General features: G+C 42.7%; 1 pseudogene; it reads left to right on the top strand.

Annotated features, from left to right (window-relative positions):
- Window positions 1–4,375: 4,375 nt before the first annotated feature.
- Window positions 4,376–5,035, top strand: LOC147425358 (uncharacterized; annotated as a pseudogene).
- Window positions 5,036–27,433: the final 22,398 nt, after the last annotated feature.

The raw sequence follows: 27,433 nt of genomic DNA on the forward strand, positions 1-27,433 counted from the left end.
AAAACGCAATTTTCTCCCTCAAGATGCTTTTTTGACAACTTTTTTACTTTGGTTGGGTTCCCTAGCTTATGAATAGATTACTCATCATTATTTGTTCAATTTGGAGTTTCAAAAGGTTCCCTAACCCTATTTTGGAAATTTTAGAGTTCTTTTCTGACTAATTTGAGCCTTACCTATGATTTGAGTGTCCAAATGTGATTTTAAAAGACGAGTGAATTTCTCACGCCAAGGCCTAAGAGCACACCAAGTTTTAGCTATGTTTGACTATTTTTAACAACTTTCAAGAAAAAAACACGATTTTCTCCTTAGATCAACAGAGATTTGTCAAAAAATGTAGATTTTTCTCTTTTGCTAGGTTCTCCACTCTTTCTAGATCTCATCTACCAAATTTGGTTCACTTTTGATCTCTTTTGAATGTTCTACCAGTTTTAGCTTTTTCTAGCACTTTTTGACTAGGGTTTGGTCTAACCTCATGTGAAAATTTCCAATTTCAACTTTTTCTTGATGAGTGTGATCCTTGCATTAAGAGATCCCTTTGGTCTAAATCTTGGGAAAAAATTATTCTTCTTTCAGGTAGCTGGGAGAAAATTGCAATTTTATTTCTCTACTCCTACTTCTGACAATTTTTTTTCAACTTTGACTTGACAGGGGTTCTTGCATCAAGGCCTACCACTGAACCAAATCTTAGCCAAACATTCTTTCTCTACCTGGTGTCTAGGGAGAAAATTGTGATTTTCTCCTCTGCTAATGCTTTTGACAACTCTTTTCAACTCTTGCAAATTCCCAAGTGTTTTACCTTCTTTCAAGCGTACACTCACTAAATTTCATAGTGTATGGTCCATTGGTTTGAGTTTTATCCCAATTTTAGCAATTTCTTATTCTAAAAGTTGAGATTTGACCTTACTCTCACACTATGAGTTTTGATTTAATGGCTTGCTTTCTTAGGTCAAGTAGAACCTTTTTCCCAACTCTTGCCAGGTTTTGACTCCTGTAGTTGGTATCTCGGCAAAAATAGCAATTTTCTTCCTTTGCTACTACTTCTTATAACTTTTTCAACTTTGACTTGATAGTGGTGGTTCTTGCATCAAGACCTACCACTTATGTGATCCACTCATCTAGATTCTCTTCTCATTAGGAAAAATATGGACTCTCCTTGGGCCTTTTTGATTAGTGAAGGCTTAAGGGAGAACATTCTCAGGGCTCTTGGGATATCACCTAGAGGGGGAGGAATGGTAGGGATGCAGCCTAATTGTCTCCCTCTTCAATTCTTGGTTCTGGGGGGGTGGGGGGGGGGGGGGGGGGGGGGGGGGGGGGGGGGGGGGGGGGGGGGGGGGGTAAAAGGGGGAAATAGGTGTCATAAAAGAGGGAGGGACCCCCCCAAAAGAAAAAATACGTAGGCTTAAAAACCCTAAAAAATGATTTTTTTCTTAAAAGTGTCAAAATTGACTCGTTTACCTCCAAAACTGTCCCAAAACATATACTAACTTCAAAAAGTCAAATCCCCCCCCCCAAAATCCACTTTTTTCTCCCTCTATCACTACTTTTCTCTCCCACACTCTCCCTCTTCTCCCTCCTCCCATTCTCTCTCTATAGTCAAGGCAGCCATAGCCAAAACTTAAAAGCTTTCCATCACTCTCTTCCTCTCTCCATAGCTCCCCCTTCTCTCACACCTCCATCAACCCTCTACAGTCCCACACCCCATAGCCCACAGCTCACCACTATCCTGTCTACCTCTCATTCCTCCCCTCTTTCTCTATCTCTACTGTCAAAGCCACCATAGGCAACTCACCTCACCCTCCCCTCAGCTCTTCATTCTCTCTCCACAATACCCACAGCCTTGCCCACTTCTCTCCCTCACCTTACTCCCACCCATTCCCAATCCCTTCCTAAGCCCAACTTCCCAAGCATGTCCACCGCTAACACGCATAGACGGTCCAAACCAGAGATACAGGAGATTGTGTTGCACAACAAAAAAAATTCAGAGGGGGGATGGATCCCACAGGTATTCAAGAAGGGTTCATGGGTCTACATGCAACCGTCCAGTGCTGGACCTCATCGCGTACAATGTCGAGGCGTACTGGAACGCCATTGGAAGGGAAGACTATTGGCATTCAAAGAAACCAAGTCCGGAATGGTGACCATCATGAAACACATGTACAGTGCAGCTGAGATCCACCTGCAGAGAGCTTCAACTCAATTTTCACCTCATTGTAAGTTCTCATGGTTTAGCTATCCCATGCATATATCATGTTTAACATGCATGCGATCATTTTGTTTGACTAAGGATATTTGTAAAGATGTTTTTCCATCCAGCTTAGTTGAGGAGCAGCTGCTTGAGTGCCTCTCAGGCACGTTCATGGTTGTGCATGCTCACATTGGGGAGCTTATGTTTCCTAATGTCTCGTCAAAAAAAATTACCGAGCAGCAAATATTCATGTACTCCCACAAGTACATGGTACCGAAGTCAAGCCAAGGCTATGGTAGGTTAGTAGCCATAGAGACACCCTCATTCAAGAGTGCAAAATGGCCAACTCCAGACCATTGGGCCTTGCTTTCTTTCAAGCGCAAGGTGCTGCAAGATTTCCAAGGGTCCCTAAAGTTTGGTAAGGCAACCAGATCGGTGGGTCTCAGTTGGCATTATCCCATCCATTTGTTTGTGCATGCATTCCGCTCTCTGTTGATTGTGGAAACACCGACAATGTTTGTTTGCAAAGAAGTTGACGTAGATGCAATGGACACCATTCTAGGTGTCAATTGGGGCTATGTTGACGGTTTGCATGATGGTGGCCATTACAAGTGCAATGTGTCCCCCACACAGCTTTGCCTTCAATATTTGAAGGCAAGGTGCACCTTGTATGCACGGTTTAGCTACGAAAGGTGGATGCACAAACATGGCAAAGGGATACCCTTGCAGCTGACGACTGAAGAGGTTAAATCCTTTGAAATTCGTGTCTGCATGCCCAATAATGAGGTGGAGGTGGTTGCAGTGAACCTGCATTGGACTCTTGCCAATCTTCGGGAACATTTTGTCATAATGGGGTTTGAGGATGTCGATAATGCAAGTTTCAAACTGGAACAACACAAGGTCTGCTTTGTGCTTGATTAGCTACCTTTTCTTAATTTTTCTAGGTATTTGCATCTTGATTGCCCATTTTTGGTTGTGTAGATTGGAAGGCGGATGGAGGCCACTATGCTTGTTTTCAAATATTGGGCTACAGACGAAGTCATCTTGTCTAAGTGAATTGGCTTGTAACTTTACTCTTTTATGTACTGGATATTTTATTAAAGATTTTGAAAATTTTTAGGGTTTTGTACTTGAGTTTTAAGGTGTTGTGTAATTTTATTTTTAAAATGCATATTTTTAATTTTTTCAAGATGGAATATGTCTATAAAAGGGGGACCACCACCTCATTTTACCATTTTCATCCCAGCATTGCAGAGAGACCTAGCATACCCAGTTACGCAAAGAGAAAGCATGGAAGCGACTAGTGCTTTAGATGCATTCCTTAGTGAGGCTGGGCATGCAAATCCCCTTGAGCTTCATGAATTTTTCACAACCCAACCCGATTTGGAAACCACCTTGACCCTCCACTCTCAATCTCTTGAGCACATCATGTCATACATTTCCATGTGCATGGGGAGATTCATTGTTGAGTTACCAAACCGACAAGGGCAATAGGTCCCCGAGAGGCTTCTGCATCACATCTACAAAAGGGACAGGCCATTTCATCAGTGGTTTGCACGCTTTGCCACCAAAGCACAACCCGCCGGATAATATGTGCGGCTTGAAGCTGATGATGTGCGAGGAATGCGTAAGGGGAAGATCGGAAACACATTTTTCTCTGTCCAGGCCATAATGATATTCCTCTTTCACGAGTGCCCAGCAGGCCCTGACATAGTGCTAACGCACTTGCAGATCGATGGGGTCTTGGCGGATGTGATGGACCCCAAGCCCGCGCCCATTGACACATCCGCAAAGGAGAGGACGCTTGCCTTGACCTACCCTGTAGGGATTCAAGGCCTGTTGGAGGCCTCTCCATCTGTCGGTTCATCCTTGGAGCCGCCAGAAGGAACCAGCACTTGGGATGCCATCCCTGAGGTAGAGATTACCCATTTCTCCTCCATTGTGGTGGGTGGGGAGGAGTTTTTGTTTTTATATGATCTGGAGAAATCCTTTGAGCTTTTCATGGATGAGTGTTTCACCATCCTCGATGCCCATGGCAAGTTTGAGGTTGATACCATCACCTCCCATGACGATGATCTCCTATTGCCCATGGGAAATACTATGGCGGACAAAGTGGTGATCACACAAGCCGAGGTGGCAGTGGCCGAGCAGACCAAGGTCTCTGAGGAGGAGTTTGTGGTTGTGCAAGCCATGTGTTTGGCTAAACGCACAAGAGTGGATTCACCATCACCTGCTACAACACCTGTTTTGCTTGATCCAAAGGGGAAGTCGTGTGGATCTTTACTTGCACCCGAATGCTGATGAGGAGGATCGTAGACAAGAGGTATAGATGCTCACTTAATTTGATTGTTACAATTGATTTTGTTAATGTTATAACTAATTTTTCACCATATTTCTCACAAATCCTACGTTTTGCAGGATGTTTTGGAGGTTGACGCCTGGGTGCAACGGTCAGGGGGGAGGAGAACAGCGTTTGGACCTCAAGCGGCACTTGCTCGCTAGCTCGGCACACTTTTGATTGGTGACGTGGTGTTTGTGCATGCCGACTACTCCCCCAATGGACGCTACAACATTTTAGCCCTCCGTTCACTCTCCAAGGCCTTGTGCTTAACAACCCTTGCCCAATCGGCCAACCTTGTAGTGCTTGTAAAGAAAGATTTTGCAATATCCACTTTCGGCGTCAACTTTTGTGGGCGACTCATCGCCAATGTTGGCATGAACCAAGTTGTAGGGGCTAATGACACGCAAGAAATTACAACCACTTTGCTTAACAGGGAGCCACCCCAAAAGGCCAAGTGCCAAAAAATTGTAATTCGAAAGATCCTAAAGCAAAAGCCGGATATCATGTAAAGCGTTGATTTCCTTAATGAATCTACATTTTGGTGTCTATGACTGTCTCTTACTTGCAAGCTTTTGAATTTGTTATATGTTTGGCTTCCAATGTGTTTATGAGAAGCACCCGTGCTTAGTGAATCGTGCAGTTTTTGATGCATGCTGGGTTGGAAAGCATGTTGGCCAGCCAACTTGCATTAAATCATGGGGAAAGTTATTGATATGCTTACAAAAGGGCTTGGGAGGCTCAAAATGGGCTGCCACAAGGGTCGCATGTGGGTCTTCCATAAGCATATGGAAGGGGAAAATGCGCGCCCTTGTGGCAACCCATTTTGGAGCATCTCAAGCCCTTTAACACTAGGTTGGTAATGGGACACTTTTATGTCCTGCGACACTTTTATGTCCTGTTATGTGACCATTTTCCTTGAATTATGTCAAGAGTTTCAAAATGGATTTTGAGGTTCTATCTGTCTAGAAAGTTGTCTCATGAGCTGAAAAAAACTCGACATTTTTTTGGAATATCAATTCCATCTTTAACCTTGTCCTTGCACAACATTTCACAACCTAAACTGTATGAAAAAACGGGTCCTGTTTTTGGCTTTTTTCAACTTTTTGCAACTATACCACTCTAGAATTCATGTTTGTGAGCTCTATAATGCTATAGAACTATCTTTAGTAGTCCTCAACATGTCCTGATGCTTCTAGGGAGAAATAAATGTTAAAGTTGTAAGTTATGGCCAAATTACAAAAAATGTCAAATCCTGTTTTTTAGCCAATTTTAGCTCTTCTATGATTTTTTTGGTGGCTTTCATGATATCCAAATGCAGTTTTGATTTTCTATGTCGCATATTGTAACATAAAGCTAATATTCCTTGAGTTTTGGGGCACCTAATACCCTATTTTGCATAGGAGACAACGATGGTTGATTTTTTCAATTATAGAAGAAAATGAAACATTCTAGTATATCAACTGTAGCTTTTTCAATATTGTTAGTTTCTTGTAACAACTACATGCATTTTGTAGGTAGTAACCATATCTAGTCATAAGGATCAAATTTGGCTAGATATTGAATAGTTTCTATGGTATTCTACAACTCATAATGTTGAACCCAGTTTTTTCATGTTTGCTGTATTTAGTACTTCATCTTTGTCCCCAAGATTCCCCTTGGTAAGAGATGTATTATTCTTTTGACATACTCCATGGCTCCTTATGAACCTAAAGGAAAATAGGGAACTAAGAAAACATGCATATAGTATTTGTATTGAGCGTGGCTATAGAAACTTTGATGATAGGTTTGCAGAATGGTAAAAATTCAACTTTTTTGTACCTATTTCTTTTGGCAAAACAAAAAATAGTGAGTGAGAAGCAATCATATGTTCTGATTACCAACCCATTGAAGTTAACTAGGGAATTTATCTCAAGTCCTACAAAAATCCGTAATCTTATTTTTATGCAACAAAACGTAAGAAATGACTATTTTGATGAAAATGTACTGGTCCATCAACTTTGGAGGCTTGGTGTGACCAAAAGATGAGAAATTTTACAAGTTTCTTATTTTTTCCATGTGTAGTAGGCCTTGAACTATAACCTCATGAAAGGATTTTACAAAATGAGTGGATCTACTATGGTTTTGGAGGTTTTTTTCAAAACCCTGAAAGGACACTTTTATGTCCTGTTAGGTTACCAACCTAGTGTTAAAAGGCTTATCAATACCTTTCCCCATGAATTAAGACAAAATTGCTAACCAACATTCACTCCAACCATAGATCCTTTCATAACCAAGTTGCCGTACAAGCCCATATAAATTTGAGTTGCAAAACCAAAACTAATTACATGTATGCTTCAAAAAATCTATGCTACATTGACTTAGTGGGGCATGCACTTCCTGATGCATCCAGGCTATTTGAAGCATTGAAGCAAGGAAAATATCCTAAATGCAGGGAAAAACATCCTGGAAAGCTTTGGAAAGACCTTGGCAGGCCCTAAAAATGGTTGCCACAAGGGTGTGCATTTGGTCCCTTCATTGTTACCATATACATGTGGTAGTGATGTGTGTGAACACACTAGGACCGCCGGGGCATTTTTTCCCTCTTTAGGAGGTTTTTTCCCCCGTGCATTGTATATACGCCCATCACTCTAGGGCTATCTATCTTTCCATTGCACACTAAGGAATACACTCTCTATTGTGTGCCTTGAGCTTCCTTCGTCTTCTCCAAGCTGTGTGTGTTTCTCTGCAACCCTAATTCCAACAATTGGTATCAGAGCAGGTCACGTCCTCCCGGGCTTAGTCGCCAGCTGCTCCAGCACACGCCTGCTCACTTTCTCCGATTTCAGTGAGCTTTGGCAAGCGTTCGCAGGTCGACAAATATTTTGGGCGAGCTCGAAGTGCTCGGTCTGCTCAGAATTTTGATTTGGGCTCATTTCGGCCTCCGTTTCCACTACGGGCAGTACTGCACAGGCTATTTCGTCATTTTGTGCAGATTTTCTGTCAGTGCCGTTTTCTGCATAACAGGTGCCTTATAGTCTTCTACGGTTTGTGCTATATAGCACAAGTTGTTCCCGCTCCATTTCTCCTATTTTCGGGCAGTTTTCACATCAGGTGCAGCATTTACCATGGCTGACAACAACAACACAGATGTGTTCAAGATGTTTGCTGCTGAGGACAGGTTGGATGGGGACAACTACCCTATGTGGGCTTATATGATGCAACACGTTCTTGTGTCAAAAGGTGTCTGGAACATTGTGCAGGGCATTGATGTACGTCCTGGTTCTGAAGATGTAGGCGATATTGAGGATGTTGCAGGTCTTGCTGCAAGGATTGCAGCTGTTAGAGTTGTTTTGCCTACAGCAGAACAAGCTCGTTGGGATGTTAAGGATGCGCAGGCTCATGCATTGATTGCGTTGTCTGTGAAGCGCACCATTATTCCTCACATCCGTTCAGCAAAATCTGCAAAACAGGCTTGGGATATTCTAGCAGGTCTTTATGCAAGCCGCAATGAGGCTAAAATTGCTTTGCTGCGTAAAGAGCTAGAGTCGAAGATTATGCATGAGGAAGATGATATGGACACTTTCCTTGCTAGTGTCAAGGATATCAATGAGCAACTCATTTCTGCAGGTGAAGTCATTTCTGACAGTTCCCTTGTGCAGACTGTTCTTGATGCCTTACCAGATTCCTACCAGACTTTTGCTAGTACTTGGAGACTGATGACCCAAGGAAATCCTGAAGTTGTCAAGTTTGATGCATTATGCACATTGCTGTTGCAAGAGTCACTTTCTAGAAAAAACAGGACTAGGCAGCGTGCAGTTGAACAGGCTTTTATTGCTTCTCAAAGAAAGGGTGGTAACAGTAATGCAGCCACTTCTTATGGTTCTGCTGCGAGTGGCAAAAATTCTGTTCCTAATGCTTCTGCTGGCAGCACTTCGTCTGGCAATTCTGGTGATAAGGGCAAAAAGAAGATGCGTTGCCATTATTGTAAAGCCAATGATCACTTGATCAAGTCGTGTCCTAAGTTGAAGGCCAAAGAGGCTAAGAAGAAAGAGGGTGGTTCCACTGCAAATGCTGGTTCCACTACAAATGCAGCCATTGTTGAGTCTTCTGTGAAAGGAGATTGTGATGCTGATGTTGATGCAGAATGGGCTTTTAGCGCAGAGTGCACTTACAATCCTGCTGTCCATGATGCATGCTTGTCAGTTGCTGCAGATTCACATGTGTGGTATTTCGACAGTGGTGCTACAAAGCACATTACCTCACATCGTGAATTGTTTACCTCTCTCGAGTCTGTCCCTCATGGGAATTCAGTCACTTGTGCCAACAACGCCTCTTATCCAGTTCAGGGAGTTGGAAAGATTGTGCTCACTGCTGCTAATGGCAGTTCCTTCACACTTGTTGATGCACTTTATGTACCTGGGATCAAGAAGAATCTATTGTCTGTATCCGCACTTGCTAGACTTGGACTTGTAGTCAAATTTGTGGATCACAGATGTACAGTTCATGATCTCAGTTTTGGTGATGAAATTGTTGCATCTCGGCTTTTGTGCCGTGGGCTGTATAAGCTCACTTTGTATGACAAGTGTGGACAAAATTTTGCAAATGCTGTTGCAGATTCAAGGGCTATTTCAGATGCAAAACTTTGGCATGCACGTTTTGGTCATCTGAATTTTGCCAGTTTGCTGCGTTTGCAGAAATCTGATATGGTTGCTTCTTTGCCGCCTCTTGAAGCACCTATCAAACATGTTTGTGAAGGCTGTATTCTGGGTAAAATGCAGCGTTCTAAGTTTCCAAAGGATGGTTCAGTTAGGGCCACATGCAGGTTGCAGCTTGTGCATAGTGATGTTTGTGGGCCCATGCAAACTCCGTCCTTGGGTAATTACCTGTACTTCGTGACTTTCATTGATGATTACTCCAGGCATGCGTGGGTATTTCTGCTTAAAGCGAAGTCCGAAGTTTTTATGTGCTTCAAACAATTTTTGGCTATGGCTGAAAATGTCTCAAAATGTACTATGGGCACCCTCCGTTCCGATCGAGGGGGGGAGTATATGTCTCATGAATTTAATGCATTTCTGGCTAGTCGTGGGATAAAACACCAATGTACAGTGCCTTATACACCTCAGCAAAATGGTGTTGCTGAGAGGAAAAACAGGTCACTAACGGAAATGGCACGATGTATGGTCAAAAGTCAAGCTTTGCCGCATTCTTTTTGGCTTGAGGCCATCATGTGTGCCACTTATGTACTTAACAGGTGTCCTACGAAAGCTTTGCAGTCTATTACTCCATATGAAGCATGGCATGATAGAAAGCCTTCTATTGAGCACATGCGTGTTTTTGGCTGTTTGGCATATGCTTTGGTGCCACAAGTGCAGCGCAGAAAATTGGATGATAAGGCTGTCAAATGTATTTTTGTTGGTTATAGTGCTGAAAGCAAAGGTTACAGGTTGTATCATCCGCAAACAAAACGTATTTTGGTTTCACGGGATGTAGTGTTTGTGGAAGATTCTGTTCAACCCTTGCTGTCATGTACTAGAGACAGTAATGTAAGCTCACAGGACATTTATGACACTTTGTTGCCTCTTTTCAGTGGTGGAAATACGAATGTAAGTTCCAATGAGGCAAATGTACAGCCTATGGGGGTTTCTGAAAATGTTTTAGAACAGCCTATTACTGATGCAGATGTACATGATGTACTTGATGAGGAAAGGGCTGAAAATGAGCAGGCTAGAGGTATGCCAAAATGGCTGGTGCACACTTTGCGTGACAGTAAATTGGATGCACCTTTATCTAGTCGTACTCGTTCAGGCTCTCGCCATGCATCTTATGCATCAGATTGTTATGCTTTGGCTGTGTCTAGTTTACATGATGTTGAGGAGCCTCTGTCTTTTGATGAAGCACAGAATTCAGAAAATTGGATTGCTGCCATGAAATCAGAATATGATGCACTTATAGAGAATGACACATGGACTTTATGTGATTTGCCTCCTGGCAAAAAGGCCATTGGTACCAAGTGGGTTTACAAGTTGAAACGCAAGTCGGATGGTGAGATCGATCGCCATAAGGCTCGACTTGTTGCAAAGGGTTATGCACAACAAAAAGGCATAGATTATGAAGAGACTTTTGCTCCCACTTGTCGTATGACTACTGTGCGTTTTCTATGTGCATTGGCAGCTCATTTTGGTTGGGATGTACATCAATCAGACATTGTTACTGCTTTCTTGAATGGTGACATATTTGAGGAAGTTTATGTAACGCAGCCTCGCGGTTTTGTCATAAAAGGACAAGAGGACAAAGTGTGCAAATGTAAGAAGGCTTTGTATGGGTTGAAGCAATCTCCTTGTGCTTGGTATGAGAAAGCTGACACTCATTTGGTTAAACGAGGCTTTCGTAACAGTCCAACAGAAAGCACATTGTATGTAAAGCGTGAGGATGATGTATTTCTCATTGTGGTTCTTTATGTTGATGATTTGCTGATCACTGGACCAAATGAGAGACATATTGCTGAATTTAAGGCTGATTTGAATGCTACTTTCAAGATGAAAGATTTGGGGCTGTTGCATCATTACTTGGGTATACAGTTTAAGCAGTGTGATGGTGGTATTGCCTTGTGTCAGAAAAGTTACATAGAGACATTGCTATGTAAGTTTGGACTTGAGGATTGCAAACCTATTGCCACTCCCATGGAAACAGGTTTGAAGTTGAGTCTACATGATGCTGGCGATCCTGCTGATGTCACTCTTTACCAAACTGCTGTTGGCTGCCTCATTTATGTATGCAACACGAGGCCAGATATTCAGTTTGCAGTCTCGCAGGTCAGCAGATTTATGCATAGCCCAGGGTCTAAGCATTGGCAGGCTGTCAAGAGGATTTTCCGCTACCTTAGTGGCACTTTACATCTTGGCTTGTTTTATCCCAAGGGGGGATCATTGCCGCCAGACTTACATGCTTTTTCGGACTCAGATTGGGCTGGTTGTTTTGACACGCGAGTGTCCACAAGTGGTTTTCGTTTCATGCTTGGCAGTTCATGTATATCATGGTTGAGCAAGAAGCAACCTACTGTGGCCACTTCGAGTTGTGAGGCTGAGTACAGGGCAGTCTTCACAGCTACGGTTGAGTGTGTATGGCTCAGACGCCTTATGGCTGACTTGGGTGTTGGACAGGACACTGCCAACACTATCTACACTGACAGTCAGAGCGCATTGGCAGTTGCGAGGAACCCAGTTTTTCATGCTCGCACAAAGCACATTGAGGTGCATTACCACTATGTCAGGGAGAGGCTCTCAGCAGGAGAGATCAGCTTGGCTTATGTGCCAACACAGGACAACCTTGCAGATCTTTTCACAAAGGCATTGTCTCGTGAGAAGCTTGAAGCTTTCCGCAAAGCTTTGGGCTTACTCCCCTTTGTGGACTGATCCTGTCCTCAGGGCATGGCACTTCCCTTTACTCATGTGCCAGCTCTCGTTCACCGCATCACTCCAGGGGGGATTTGTTACCATATACATGTGGTAGTGATGTGTGTGAACACACTAGGACCGCCGGGGCATTTTTTCCCTCTTTAGGAGGTTTTTTCCCCCGTGCATTGTATATACGCCCATCACTCTAGGGCTATCTATCTTTCCATTGCACACTAAGGAATACACTCTCTATTGTGTGCCTTGAGCTTCCTTCGTCTTCTCCAAGCTGTGTGTGTTTCTCTGCAACCCTAATTCCAACATTCATCGGCCTGTGGAAGCACCAAATGTGCACCCTTGTGGCAAGCATTTTGGGGGCATTCCAAGCCCTTTCCAAGGCTTTCCAAAAATTTCAACCATGCATTCAAGATATTTGTGTTGCATCAGTGCTTCACATAGCTTGGATGTATCAGGAACTGCATGCTTGACTTAGCCAAGGTGCTTAACGTAGGCAAGTTTTCCCAATGCCAAGCTTTAAGCTACATACATACAAAAGAAGATAGACAAAACATGGACCACTGCTACATCGCATGGTACACAATTAAAGCAATACAATGCACAAAGAGTGGAGTATACAATCAAAAGACACTTATATTCAAATTCTTCCCAATCTTGGAAGTTCCGTAAATACAAAAATGGTTTGATGATGACTAATTACAAGCTAATGCTCATGGCACAAACGGCGAGCAAGCTGCATATCCTTGGGCATAATCGTTACACACTTTCCATGGATTGCACATAGGTTCGCATCCTCGAATATGCTAGTTAGATATTGCTTTGTTGCCTCTTGGACTGCCTCTATGGCCACGGCGCCCATCCAAAACTTAGTGTTGTACTTTTGCAAAACCTCCCTGCAAAGCCTTGCAAAAGGGGCCCTCCGAATCAAGAACTCGGTGCTCTTCTGATAGTGGTGAATCTCCAAAAATGCATGGCTACTCTTTTGCACCTTCTGAGGTTGACAGGGAGGTGCATTTGTTGCACGAGTTGGGGCATCTTGCTTCCTCTTCTTGTAGACAATGCTCTTTCTCTTTTTCGGCCACACAGGCACCTCCAGCACCTCATATTCAGGTCCACCGACTCTTCATCTGATTCGTGCTCTTCACTATTGTGAGGATGTGATGGTGTGGGTCCACTCCCTTTAGGGAGTTTCTTACCCCCAATAGACATGTGAGCGGTATAAGTTTTTATTTCGATGCCAACCCATGGGGGATCATCATCCATTTGCGTCTCTGGAAAGCCTTCTGACTGCTTTTTGTGGTTATTTATTTCTTTGCCTTGGTCGCTCTCATACGTCCTGTTGCCCTCATAATCGTTGGAGTCTGATGAATAGACAACAAGGCAATGCTTCCTTCTCTCTTTTCCTATTGTAGAGGATTGACCATGTTGATTTGAAGCTCCAACTTCTTTTGTGTGGAGCTCACCTTGAACTTGTGAAGTTCCAGCTTCTTGTGCTCGAGCTGGGATTCGTTGGGCATTCGGGCCCTCTCGATATTCAATCCTTGCCATTTGTCTTGTTCTTTCCATGGTAGCACCTAGTATGGAAAATGACAATATGAGCGCCTTCAACCTTTAAATAGGGGTTTTGGGTATTTGGGCCCTTTCACACTATGCGGCCAATTAAGTGAAAAACGCAAATAAACCAATTGAATTTAACAAGTAAACCTGGATCATGCGGATTGTTAACCCTCACGGCTCACGGACACCCCATCACCTACGACGGACGTGTATTATGTATTTGGTAGAGTCAGGTACCGGGCTTGTCGGACCAATAGGAAAAGGGTAAGGGTGATCGCCGATGAGAGGCGCACTCTAACTGGGACATTCAAGGGATTAGTTGGCTAAGCATGGGCGCCCAAGTGTGAATGGGGTGAGCTCATATAAAAGCCAACTAAACCTAATTTTTACTCATTCTCTCATTTGTGCAATAGAAGAGCGCTCTTGCTCCATCTCCATCTCCATCTTCTTCTTCTTCACCTCCTTGTGTGTGTGTGTGTGTGAGAGAGAGAGAGAGAGAGGGAGAGTGTGTGTGCGATTGAGCATTACGAAGGCACGACGGCGGCGAAGCGGTTGAGCGCGGCACGACTGCAGCTTCTTCTTCATCGCAGCGAGGAATCCACCACGAAAGCGAGCGTAGAGCGGTGAGTGACACACCCTTTGCTCTCTTGAGCTTGCTAGTTTAGGCTTGTTGTGTGCTTGGAGCCGTCTGCGGCTCGCACACGGTGTATTGGCAAGTCCCTTGCTTCGACAGTGCGGCAAGGAGCGCACATTTTTGGCGTCGCTGCCGGGGATATGCCCTACACTAAGCTCGGTTAGCACTTTACGCTTTCTTGTGGTGCAATTTCTGTCATAGGAAAGGCAGGGAATGAGTGTGTGTAGTTGTGTGGAGATTTCTGTTTTTTGCGTTTTCTACGTTTTCTGGTTTGCACTGCACAGTTAGCATTTCTTGCGTTTTTGCGTTTTCTGCTTCTGTCAAGTTTCAATTTCTGCAATTTTCTGCATTTTCTGTGCTTTTTCAATTTTCTGCATTTCTTGCGTTTTTTCAATTTCTGCAATTTCTGCATTTCTGCATTTTCAATTTCTGCGTTTTCAATTTCTGTATTTTCTGCATCAAAGAAAAAAAAAATTGAATTTTTTTTAAAAAATAAAATAAAAAATCGGAAAATAAAAACGCGATTGAGTGGGCGGTTAAATTTTCGAAAATAAAAAACGTGAGTTTTAAAACGGACGGGGTGGTTTGTATAAAAGATAGATCGGGATCGGGATCATTTCCCCAAGCCCAAGCCCAAGCCCAAGCCTCAATCCTCAGTTTTATGATATATACTAGACTCACTCTTATATATATACCCTACTCCCTCAAGAGAGAATGAGAGCATGTGGGACAAGTCCTCCACTCTCCTCCTTTCTCTTCCCACTTGCACCCTTAGACTTTCTAGTTTGGGCCTAGTTCCCTATTGGAAATTGACAGTTTTAGGGATTCCGAGGGCATAGAGTGACCAAACGGAGGGCTGTAAAGCACGGCACGACCCTCTGACCGAGACGCTCGTTTTGAGCTATCATACGCTCTATTCTATAGCCGGGTCAGAAAAAAGGACCAAAAAGTCAAATTAAGGAAAAACTTGGGTTGCAAAACACCCAAAAATACTAGGTGAGCAGCCTTCACGGGCACTCACTGACACTTCTAGGGTATCAAAAGCACATGCACCTACGCTCTAGACGAGTGCTAGAACACGAGCATATTGAGGGTGCCTCTGTTCATACGGACACCCATTACCCATCCACGATAGGCTCTAGACCCTCAGCGGGGACACAAGGTAGCACCACCCAAGACCCTAAAATAGCCGCTAGTGATTCCTCCTCCAACTCAGAAATCATGGAAGCATACCCTACCCAAAACACTGAGAGAGAAGGCCATGCACCTCCCGAAGCTCCACAGCCTAGTACTAGTATGTTTAACCATTTCATGGAAACATTAGGTAGAGCTACTCGCTCGGAACCTGATGCAAATGAATCACACGAAGGGGGTGGGGAAATGGACTCTCCTTTCACATCGCACGTGGACCCCACACCCCCAAAGAGTGTCCATATGGATATCCTACCTGGGATGACTGAGTCGAACAATGTGGATTGGGTCCACCTAGCAGCAACCATAGACACTTGGGGAAATAGGGGGACGACCTGGGTAACACCTGAGGGGGATGAAATGCATGTACCCTTAAATATGCTACAAGCAATGCATATCGCTTCCGACAAGACTCATCCTAATGTAACGAAGAAAACATACAAGTGGGTCCCTAAAGCTTCTTTAGTGACCATAACTAGTGCTAAAAAACAGAAGCCTTGTAAGAAACGTACTACTCGCTCCAAGAAAAGTAAGAAAATGTTGCGATGGATCCCTAAACGACTATTGGAAGCCCAAGGCTACTATCAAGGAAATGATCAAATCTGGGTGCCAAAACGTAGATTGTGCTCTTACCTATCACCTGACCCAAGTGAGCCCAATCCCGTAGCTCCAAAACGAATCAATGATCGTGGAAAGAAAAAAATCACAGAATGCTACACACCCGCTCCCGAGCTAGTTTGGGTACCAAAGAAAGAATGAATTGTTCCACCTAGCTCAGGAAGGGGGGAGTCCCATGAAGCTTCTAGCTCCTCATGTAATACATCCATAGAGGTAAAAGCTTCTACACAGCGTCCATCTATAGTAGTGGACCTCCATGAATCTACAAAAGAATCCACACCTCCCAGTGTTCAAGAATCACCTGATGAACCACTTCAAGTTCGATCCTGGGAGAGTACCTTACCACCCTTGCAACTTGACGAGGCACCTAGGGTAATAGAAAACTACTGGCAAAAATCCTCACCTATTACCAACTGGAACAATTGGTTTCAAAGGGTGACAAGCTCATTTCAAACGATATGATCTACCCAAGGAAGGGGGGAGTGTTTGCTGACAGTCATTCACTTGCTTCCCTCTCAACCTTTCTCCCTGACCTCTTAATCTCCGAATTTAGGGAATGTACATATAAAGCTTTATACTCACAAAAAAAAAACAAAAACAAAAACAAAAAAATAAAGAGCAAGAGCAATTAGCAAACGAGTATGCACATTAAAAGTCAAAACATTGACTCAGACCTACACATGTCACATCTGGTACAGTGAAACAGAAACCTATTCCATAAAACACCTTTGATCCTCATCACTTGAGTGATGGAGGGTAGGTAAGATTAGTACGATAGGAGTGTTTCTGCTTTAGAGTTGAGTGATTAGCAAAGTTCTCTTTTCCCACTAATGTGCCTCCTGGAGGTATTCCTTTTGTTTCCTAGTGTGTACAGGAGCGTGTTGCTATTGATAGGATTTGGATCTTCATGGAACCTTTCTCTCGTTCACACTTCAAGTCAAGCGCGACCATCAACACAAACATGTGTTTTATGTCCATTAGCATTGCCCTTATTTTTTTGCATCTATGATTGTCTGCTTTGATTGTGATTGGTAGAATAATATTCAGCGCATTGGATTAGTATCAAACATTTAATTCAATGTAATGTTTTGTCATAATCACTTGTCTAGGTGTAAAAATCAAGCAGTCCGACTAAGCTAGTTTGACCAAGCTAGGTATTAGAAATCTTCTCTTAATACCATGGGGAATGCCTTCCTAATAAGCAATGGTTACTTAGGTTCTTAATCCGATTTAGGCAGCATTGTATGAAATGTACTAGGGCTTTCTAGTGGGCTTAACCCTATTGACCTTTAGCTTAAGTATTATAAAGGGAGTTTACTAATGTGATGAGCCTGGGGAGGGTAACAGTGGTATATGACCCCCCAAAGTTACAAAATTAAAATGCTGAAAATGAACAAACAAAAAATCAAAGTGCCATAATGTAAAATTTTAAGCTGGAAGAGAAATCTCAGCTTGATTTGGTACTTCACTCACATGTATCGCCTATGGTACTAGAGCCCTAGAGGTTCCCAGTGTGGGCGCTTTTCCTTGAAAAGCAAAAAACCCAAGGCATACAAAATAAGCACACACATCAAAATTGAATCAATGTGAAAAGACTTTGAGGGGTCAAAGAAAAAGTAATCAGTTAGGCGATGATTTCATGAGAAATTCCTTTTATCGTAGCTTAACTACAAGGTTTTCTAGATATAGCGTCTAGTCAGCCCTCGAACATGAATACTTGGCTCTCGCGATTAAACAACTTAATTGACCACAGAAAATTAAGAAGCTTACCCATGGTATTAATATTCGATCTCTAGTGCCTTTTGACCGTCAAATTAGCGACCCCATACTTGTTTAATTTTCTACCTTTACATCTGTTTATGCATTTGATTACATTGCAATTTAATGTTCATTGCTAACAAATTGTTTGAAATTCTTTGACCAATCAATTTGTCTACCTAAAACTGCATATGCTTTTTAAGAGAATGCAATTAGTGTGCCAATGTTGTTTGATTTTGCAGCGACTGAAGAAGGCTAAGGACATTCATCTCAAATGCTCTTCAACCTCGACGAACCAGCTTCAACTCAATAGCTTCCGAGGACGGAATCTACATCACGAAGGGGGGCATGTTAACCCTCACGGCTCACGGACACCCCATCACCTACGACGGACGTGTATTATGTATTTGGTAGAGTCAGGTACCGGGCTTGTCGGACCAATAGGAAAAGGATAAGGGTGATCGCCGATGAGAGGCGCACTCTAACTGGGACATTCAAGGGATTAGTTGGCTAAGCATGGGCGCCCAAGTGTGAATGGGGTGAGCTCATATAAAAGCCAACTAAACCTAATTTTTACTCATTCTCTCATTTGTGCAATAGAAGAGTGCTCTTGCTCCATCTCCATCTCCATCTTCTTCTTCTTCACCTCCTTGTGTGTGTGTGTGTGTGAGAGAGAGAGAGAGGGAGAGTGTGTGTGCGATTGAGCATTACGAAGGCACGACGGTGGCGAAGCGATTGAGCGCGGCACGACTGCAGCTTCTTCTTCATCGCGGCGAGGAATCCACCACGAAGGCGAGCGTAGAGCGGTGAGTGACACACCCTTTGCTCTCTTGAGCTTGCTAGTTTAGGCTTGTTGTGTGCTTGGAGCCGTCTGCGGCTCGCACACGGTGTATTGGCAAGTCCCTTGCTTCGACAGTGCGGCAAGGAGCGCACACGGATGGCTAGCGCGACACCCAAACGCTGTCATTTTGATCCTTAGTTTCACGCCAAGCCTCATGGCCCAGGGCCTCTCATGAGCGTTTCCACTTCTCGGATGCTGCAGTACGGGAGGCCTTGCGTAACTTCTTTGCTAACATCAGCTCTCTTGGCTTCTCAATAGTGCGAGTTCTCCCAAAGGTGTGCCTAAAAAACCAGTTGAACCACCACCATCATGCCAAGTATTCTTGAAGTAGACTCCTTTTGCTCGATAGTGAGACTTCTCCATGCCTTGTGTACTCCATATATCAAGCGAACCATAGCGGTCCATGTAGTATGCACCATGTGCATAGAGAATGTGCTAAAACAACCAAAAAGGAGACAAGCCAATAGAAAAGTTGCATTTTTAAACATTGCATATCTATTAAGTCCGTTAAAACAAACCATGTAGTGTGTAATCTTGCTTTCAAACCATCTGTCCTTAGCGGCCTTTGTGAACTCATAAAGCACCTTCTTGAACTCCTCTCGCTGCTCAACGGTGGTGCTGGAAAGAATCATCAATTGCACAACCTTTTGAAAGGATGACCATACTAGCTTGCATTGGTTGGCAACCTCCACATTGGGATCTTTATCCGTCGTGCATGAACAAAAATCTTTCCACAACTCCCACCGCTTCTCTCTTGCTAGATTGACACTTGCCTTGTGTACCTGCATTGGAGACTTTGACATCTTCTTGAAAAATTGATGTGCCTTGGCTCCATTCATGGAAACCTTCTGTGCCACCTCATATGGCTTCTCCCTACAAGTCTCTGCTACAATGTTCACCCTTGATCGGTGACATCCAATCTCATTAAGGATCATCTCCACCCCCTACAAGGAGTCTTTTGAGCATTGAAGGGGCTTCATTGTGAAAGCATAATCAATGTGATGCTTTAGCATCCTATCAAATATTCGCATAAACGCATGCAATGTACAAAAGTGAACATTGTTGAGGGAGAAGGGAATTATGTGGTTCCACCTAGGATCTTTGCTATCCCTATTGGGCACCTCTAGCATATCACATGAAAGAACCAAAGTTTGCGACTCCCTATTTATATGATCATCATTATCTTCGTCCTGACCTTCCACTTGAGTTGCTTGACTTGTCTTGTGCTCTTTCACACAAAATGGGCAGGGAAGTAAAGAATTTGCACCTTGTTTGCATCCAAGCATGAACTTTATGGTCTTTAGATCACCACCTAAATGCCATTCAACATCAAACTCCCCACGCCCTAGAACCATGAGCTTCTCACCGTTTATTTGAGCTTTAATGACCTCTGTGACCCATGGGATTCTACTAAAAATCCATGCAAGGACTTCATGTGTCTCTTTCGGAACTTCAATTGCACCAAGCCAGCATATATCGTTCTCTGATTGCGCACTAAAAGAGGGCTTTGTCACTTCACTCGAACTGCAAGGTTGCTTGGCATAAGCTAGGGATTCATTCATAGCGTGATGCTCATTCTCTCCAACTTTCTCCCTTTTACAATTACACACTCATCCAACTTCAGCACAAACACAAGCTTGCCTTCAAGAACTGCCACAAATATAAAGTCTCAGAATGCATGATATGACACATCATAGAGAATGTAGGCAACCCTAAACTAACTTGCATCACTCAAATTGTAGAAAACAACCATGGACTGCTGCAATCGTATCAAGTCCACAAAGATATTGTTGAATTTGGTGTAAATAAAGCCTTCGATCTGCAACACATTGTTAGAAATGGCACCGCTTCCCTTCCCGCGGCCCTTCCTTCCTTGCAATTTGCTACGGAGCAGCTGAAGAGGCATCATGTCCTCAGTATACAAGTAGTCCCCTAATCGATGAACAACATCTTCATTTGACACCCTCTTGGCAATCGCCACTCTGTGAGGAAGTGGGAATAGGTTTTCCGTGACTCCTTGACTTCTTAATGCATCTTTTAACACTTGATGTATTGCTTGATAGCCCTTCATACTAATCCCAACAGCATCACAAATATCCTAAGCATCTAGGTCAGTGACAATATTAGAAAAACTTTGAAGAACTCTCTTAGTGATCGCATCTTTCAAGTGTTTTTCCTCTAGAGCATCAAGCATCCCAATAAAGTCCTCTTTGTTGAAACAAGAACGAAGTAAAGATGCCCAAGCTGACGCATTCTCGTTGTCGTACGTTTCTTGGACGAAGTTCCTACTACCCAAAACAACAAGGATGAGCGGTACTAGACTTAAACAACATGAGGGGCAGAACATCTTACCTCATAGCTGTCACCCTTCGTTCTCTTGCCCCACGTGGTGCAAGAGTTTGAATTTCGGACAACTCCCGTTTCCTCACCCTACCTCCCATGGCAGTACTCTTCATGTGTGAGAGAGTATCCTCAAGCTTTTTAATTTCATTTTCCTTGGTTGTGATGGTGCTCTTTGCCTCCTCGAGCGCACTAGTAGTTGTTTGCATCTGATCTTGAAGATTGTGGAAACTCCCATTCAACAACAACTGCCAATGATGCAAGTAGATCTCGGACCGAGCAATCTCGTGTCTGTTGAGTCTCTTGCAGTAGCCCAACAAACCTCCATTTCCAACATATTGCAACAGTGATGGAAGGTTTGTAAAAGGCGGATGGACATTGAGAGAACGATCCTTTGGGTACAAGCATCCCTCTGTCCAGAGATCCACATTCTTCTCCCCTTGAGCGCGACGTTCGTTGGCTGAAGGTAATGTACCCAAGACTGTCTTTTTTGTCGGAAGATACTCTTGAGGTAGGCGCAGGAAAAGCCCTGGAGACCTACCACGTGAAGAGCTTGCTGGGACATTGGTCACGTCATCAAGAGGCATTGTAGGATGGAGAGATGGAGCTTGAAGGATGGAGAGATGGAAAGGAGATGGGTGTGTAAGTGCAGCACCAGGTGCAGGTGCAGGTGCAGGTGCAGGTGCAGGTGCAGGTGCAAGGGGGATGGGTGTAGGAGAGGAGCTTAGATTAGGAGGGAGGGTGGACAATTTTTGGGGGAATTTTTTAAAAGTTTTGGAGGGAGTCAAAAAATGTTGTATTATGAGTAATTTAGCTTAAAAATATTTTTTTTTATATGTATATATGTTGGGGCCACTTTTTAGGGGCAAATAGAGTTTATTTGAAAGTTTTTGAAAAAAGTCACTTTTTTGACCTTTTTGATCCACGGATTTGATTAGGTGGCATGGAAGAGTTAAGAGGCCACTTACAAGTTGGCCAAAAAGCTAGAGAGAGAAGATAGCATTCTCCCCCCTCCCCCTCACTTTTCAAATGGTTTACCCCCCCCCCCCCTTCCCCCTACCTTTTTAGGGGTCAAAGGTGGAGGAGACCCTACCAAAACAACCCCATTCAAAGCCTTTGTCCCCCTTAATCTTGGCATGCTTCCTTGAAATTAGGGATTCTTACAAGGCCCATGGAGAGTCCATATTTTTTCTAATGTCCTATAAAAATTGGTCCATAGCTTTGTGTTGTCATGATTTCGATGCAAAATCCACTTTTTTCTGCCAACTGAGGAGTAACTAGTGCATCTTTTAAGTGAGGGCACCTAAAGATGGAAAGGGGGAATGGGAAACACATCCAGAACACACACACTTTCCCCTATAGCTCAAGGTATTCACAACAGACTTGTCCTCTCAAAAACACCATCAAAAAAGATGATTTACAATAGCAAGGCTTCGCCTGCACACTTCCCAAGGTACACACAGATTGTCACTAACTTCAAAGTCATGCTTGTCTCACCAAGTAGTAGCAAAAAAGTTCCAAAGCAGTAGCAAGAAAAAATACATGTACAAAAAGATAAAGTACACTAGTCAAACGTTTCAAGGGATCAAGATACATGCGCAATGATAATTTTCATGAAAATGTCATAAGCAATGTTCAAGCTTACAAAATCCTTTATACATCAGGGGTGTGTAAGCGGTACAAATACCCATCTAAAGATACAATGTAGTTAGCAACGTACAAGGAAATGTCATCCTCGGCATCAAACAAGGGTGTGCAGCGGCTATATTTAATTCCCATTTTGGAACAAAGAACAAGAAATATCTTATTCAATGTGGTTAGATCTATAATTTTCCTAGGGGGTATGTTCAAAAACAAGTCAATGTCTTGCCCTCTAGGGTCATTCTAAACCCCTCAAATTTTGTATGGAAGTCAAACATCCTCTCATCTCTTAGCACTTGGTTGAAGCTAGATAAGTGGTCATATGGATCCCTAGATTCACTGTGTTTTTTGATCCATTTTTAAAATTTTTCTCTTATCTCTCTTTGATTATGCACAAAATATTCTCTCCTAGCCGGTGGTCCTGCGCCTAAGTTTTCAAACCAATTGGTGCATAGTGGTCACTCATGTATCCCTTTATAGGATCTAGTGTCACTTGGTTTTCCTCCATTAAAGGTGGGTTCCACTTATCTCACCCAAGTTTCACCCCTAAGGTGGGTTCCATGGGCTATAAAACCTTGTTGATTGGCCATATTGCAAAATGATTTTTACATTTTCTCAACCCCTTGAGCTAGTTTAGGCTCAATTTCCAATACCAAACCTTTGATTGAATAGCCCAAATTTATGGTTGGTTCTACCTCTTTAGGGGTCATCATGAAAAAATCATTGTTAAAGAAATCCCTAGAGAGATACATGAGAAGATGTGTTGATCCCTTCTCCCTAATCTTCAAGACATAAATGATATTCAAAGGTTTTAATGTATTAGCTTGGCATGGATTGTCCACAGTAAGTTGTCAACATTGTTTCCTCCCAATAGTAGACTCCTAGTTGTGGGCTATTTATCTTCGTATGATTCAATGGCTTTGTGTCTACTTGATCATAACCCTCAAATTTAAGCGTCGATGGTCCTTCCTTGGTATTCATGTTTGGAATTAGTATATCAACTTCTAGTCTCAATTCATCCACAATGTTAGGATTTAAAGTTTTCTAGTATTGAGTTTGTAACATTTAATGGCCTCGTAACTTGTGTGTAGCGGAAAATAGCATGAACATAGTGAGCATTTCATTAGAATAGATTCCTAATGAGAAAAACAAGAGTGCTTGGGTAGAGAGAGCAATAAAAAGTATAATACCTAGTTAGATAGCATTAACAATACTTCAAAAGAGAGAGAAATTAAGCTATTGACAACAGCTGAGGACCGGATTTACATGGAGCCGGTCCCCCCTCCAAAAGGCTTTGTATTATGGTTTCTCCCATCAAGAGAGACATTTTACAATACAATTCTTTGTGTTCCTTCAATACTAGCTAGTGCAATGAAGATGGAAACTTCAAGCACTAAGCACAACACTTATTAAACACAACATCAATTCCCTCAGGGTCTCAGACCCAAGACCTCACACACCTTCAAAGATGGTGAGAGCTAGCGGGGTATGAGAGTAGATTGAGAGGAAGAAGGAGTAGTCTTACGAGAAAGATGTACATCTCCTGACATAATCACTCATATTAGCATAGCTTAGCTTAGTAATTAGCATGGTAGATGAGATGAGCATACATTGAAGCTTGGCTCTTGGTTGGATTTGCATCACAAAGCCAAGAGTTGTTGGTGTAGGCCTCCCTTCTCACAACTTTGGAGTAGGCTATAAGCTTTTCATTAGAGCTTGAGAAGAGGAGAGAGAGAGAGTCTTGTTACTCCACAGATGGATTAGTGTGAGTGTGTATGCAATAATGCCTTTCAAAAATCATCCCCCTCTCTCTCTTGGTCGACCCCTCTTGCTATTTTCTCATTTTGACACCCCATCGGTCCAAATGCCAGGCTTAGCTAATGAAATTTAAGCAGCATAAGTGATAGCCTTCTGACATGTGTCCCCCTTTCCCCTTTTGTGAGAGATTTAGGTAATTAACTAATGCTACTAAACTATTGGACCCCTTTGTCTCCTGGCCAATAGGAATCAGGCAAGCCATTGGGCTGTTGAATGCTCATTGGACCCCTTGGGAGATTGTCCAATAGTCTTCTAGAGATCTTAATTCCTATTGATTCTTTTATTAAATGTTTTTAAATTAATTAAACTAGATTTAATCTAGCCTAATTCTCATTGGTCCACCTGCATGGCCATCCAATAGGATTTGAGTACACCTTGTGGGCATCTGGGTTTGGGAGTTGACATGTGTCCCTCTTTCCCTTTGTGTAAAGGATCTTGGAGTGTGTGTGTCTTTTTCTCTCTCATATCCTACTTCTAGGACTTGCCCCCTCCTATCTAGGGATGCATGAAGGCTTTTTTGGTACACACACAAAGCATCCAATTTTCCTAAGCTTAGCCATTAGACACAAACTTTGAATTTTGGAACCTTAGCATTTTGGAAGTCTTAATGGGTTGAACCTTAGGGTCTTTTAAGTCCATTGTTGCACATTTCTCTTTTGCACATGGCCCCCCCTTTGGATCCCTATTTTCCCTCCTTTGGATCCCTATTGTGGTTGGTTTGCCAACTTGACCAATATTCTAGATTTTTCTCCCCTGGCACTTCCCCATATTAAATGATCAGTTTGACATGAGAAAATAATTTAGGAGAATTAGATATTAGTTATTATGACATTACCTCTCTCTTGAAATCATAGTCATCCTCGACTATGGGATAGAGAAGATAAAGCATATTCATTAGTCCTTTTTTCTAGCGTGTAGCAGATCCCTATGTTACCCTACGCCATTGTTCCTGAATGGATGACTAGTCCATTTGGCGCTTGAGAGCCTAAGTTGCTGCAAGCATGTCTGTACATTAGTCCTATCAATATTCCATAGTAGAGTGACAAGCTCTACTTGGTGTTCGGGAGACATCATCTCCGCAAACTTGATCTAAGCATGCATACTACTTCATTTTTGTGCACAATAAAGAAAAAGAGAGTCTTATAAGACAAAAACTTTGTTCATTTTTAACATTTGTACATTTTCTTACTCTATGGAAGTGTTGTAAGCATTGGCAAGGTTTAGGTTATCCTTTAACTGTATGCCTTGCATCCATCTAGCATCTTCAAAAGGATAATTCTTAAACTTAATAAGATATCATCGGATAGTCTTACCGTCTCTTAATACCTTGTCCTCATGTCGAATAATGGAGTCAGGCTGCAGCGCCTCTTCTTGGTCCTCGATCTCCGGTGGGTCTTCAAAAGTTGGTTCTTGAGGTGGCTCTCCTTTGTAAGGCTTTAGTAGGCTCACATGGAAAGCATTGTGTATGAGCCAATGACTAGGAAACTTGAGTTGATAGGCCATCTCATTGATTGGTCTAAGAATTTGGAAGGGACCATAGTTCCTTTTTGCTAATTTAGCATAGTAGTTTTTGTGTCTTGTAGGATTCTTGCCCGTTGTGTGCCTTAATCGAGCCTTGGGAAATTTAAGTAAGACCCAATCATTTTGGTTAAATTCTTGAGCTCTTTTGTGCTTATCAATAGCAACCTTTTGACTTTGCTGTGAGATAGAGATAGCATCCTTAATCTTTTGGAAAGATTCTTGTAGGTATCGGCTATACTCATATTCAGCAAAGATCTTCCCGTGTACCTTAAGTAGCAAGGGACTTTTAGATCTTCCCTCAATTACTTTAAAAGGTGCTTTTTCGGTGGAGGTATGTATAGTGTTATTATAGGCTTATTCCACTTACAGTGGTAAGTACTTCTCTCATTGGGACCTTTGATCTACTTTCGTTACATAGGCTTTTATTAGATCGAGAATTGTTAGGTTAGATATTTCACTTTGGCCATCCGATTGTAGGTGATAGGCCGAAGAGAAATTTAGCCTTGTTCCTAAATTCTCAAAGAGACCCTTCCAAAAACTACTAGTCATTCTAGGATCTCTATCCGACACTTTGGACACTGGCAAGCCATGGTACTTGAAGATTTGTGAAATCAAGAGGGTTTCCATTTGATGGGCTTTGATAGTTTTTTTGACAGGTATAAAATCAGCTTGTTTACTAAACCTGTCTATTGTCGTCCATAATCCCGTATTCCCATGGATAGACTTAGGCAATCCAAAGATAAAATCCATGGATATGCTCTCCCATGGTGAATTAGGGATTGGCAAAGGTTGAAGCAATCCAAGTTTCTTCCCTTCATCAAACTTCGTCTTTTGGCATACCACACATTTAGAAACATACTCTTGTATGTTTGCTTTCATTGTTAGGCCAATAGAAATATGTTTCAATCCCTCTTAGGGTAGACTGAATCCCTCTATGCCCTGCATAAGGAGGAGCATGAGATTCATACATTACTTTCTCACGGAGTGAGCTAGTAATGCATGGTCTATTGCCATAGAGAAGATAACCATCTTGTAAGGTAAATGGTTCCTCTTTCTTCCCTAGTGCAAGGGCTGAAATCACATCTTTAAAATTTGGATCAATAGCATACTCATCTATCATAGAAAATAGATCATTATGAGTTGCTATTGTTGCACTTTTTTTTGGCCAAGGGCATGGGATTTCGACAGAGAAACAGAGCATCTGCATGAGCTATTGAGCACTTGAAGCGAGCTTGAAAGGTTGTTTTATTATAAATTTCCATTGATGATACTCTCACTTGATTTTCCAAGAGGAGTTTGTTTTGACAGGCAATGAAGATGCCGCACCTATTATGGAATTATGCTTAAAGAGAAAGAGAACGTGGAGATTCTCTACTTGATGACATCGATGTGGTTGTGCCTTCTATGTTTCATGGTGGTGCACAAGTTCGAGTGAAGGGTGAAAACAGTTCTAAAAGATGTGAAGTTTCTTTTAAGGTGACGCTTGTGGATTATGGCCGTGACAAATGAAGTGAGGGCAGTTATGAAGAGGCATCTCGTTTTTGTGCGTATGTTGGCGTGTTCATTACCATGGGTGAGCGCATCTACAGAGGAGCAAGGA

This window comes from Adiantum capillus-veneris, chromosome 25 (genome assembly GCF_014529385.1).
Source record: "Adiantum capillus-veneris isolate H3 chromosome 25, ASM1452938v2, whole genome shotgun sequence".
Lineage (NCBI taxonomy): Eukaryota > Viridiplantae > Streptophyta > Polypodiopsida > Polypodiales > Pteridaceae > Adiantum > Adiantum capillus-veneris.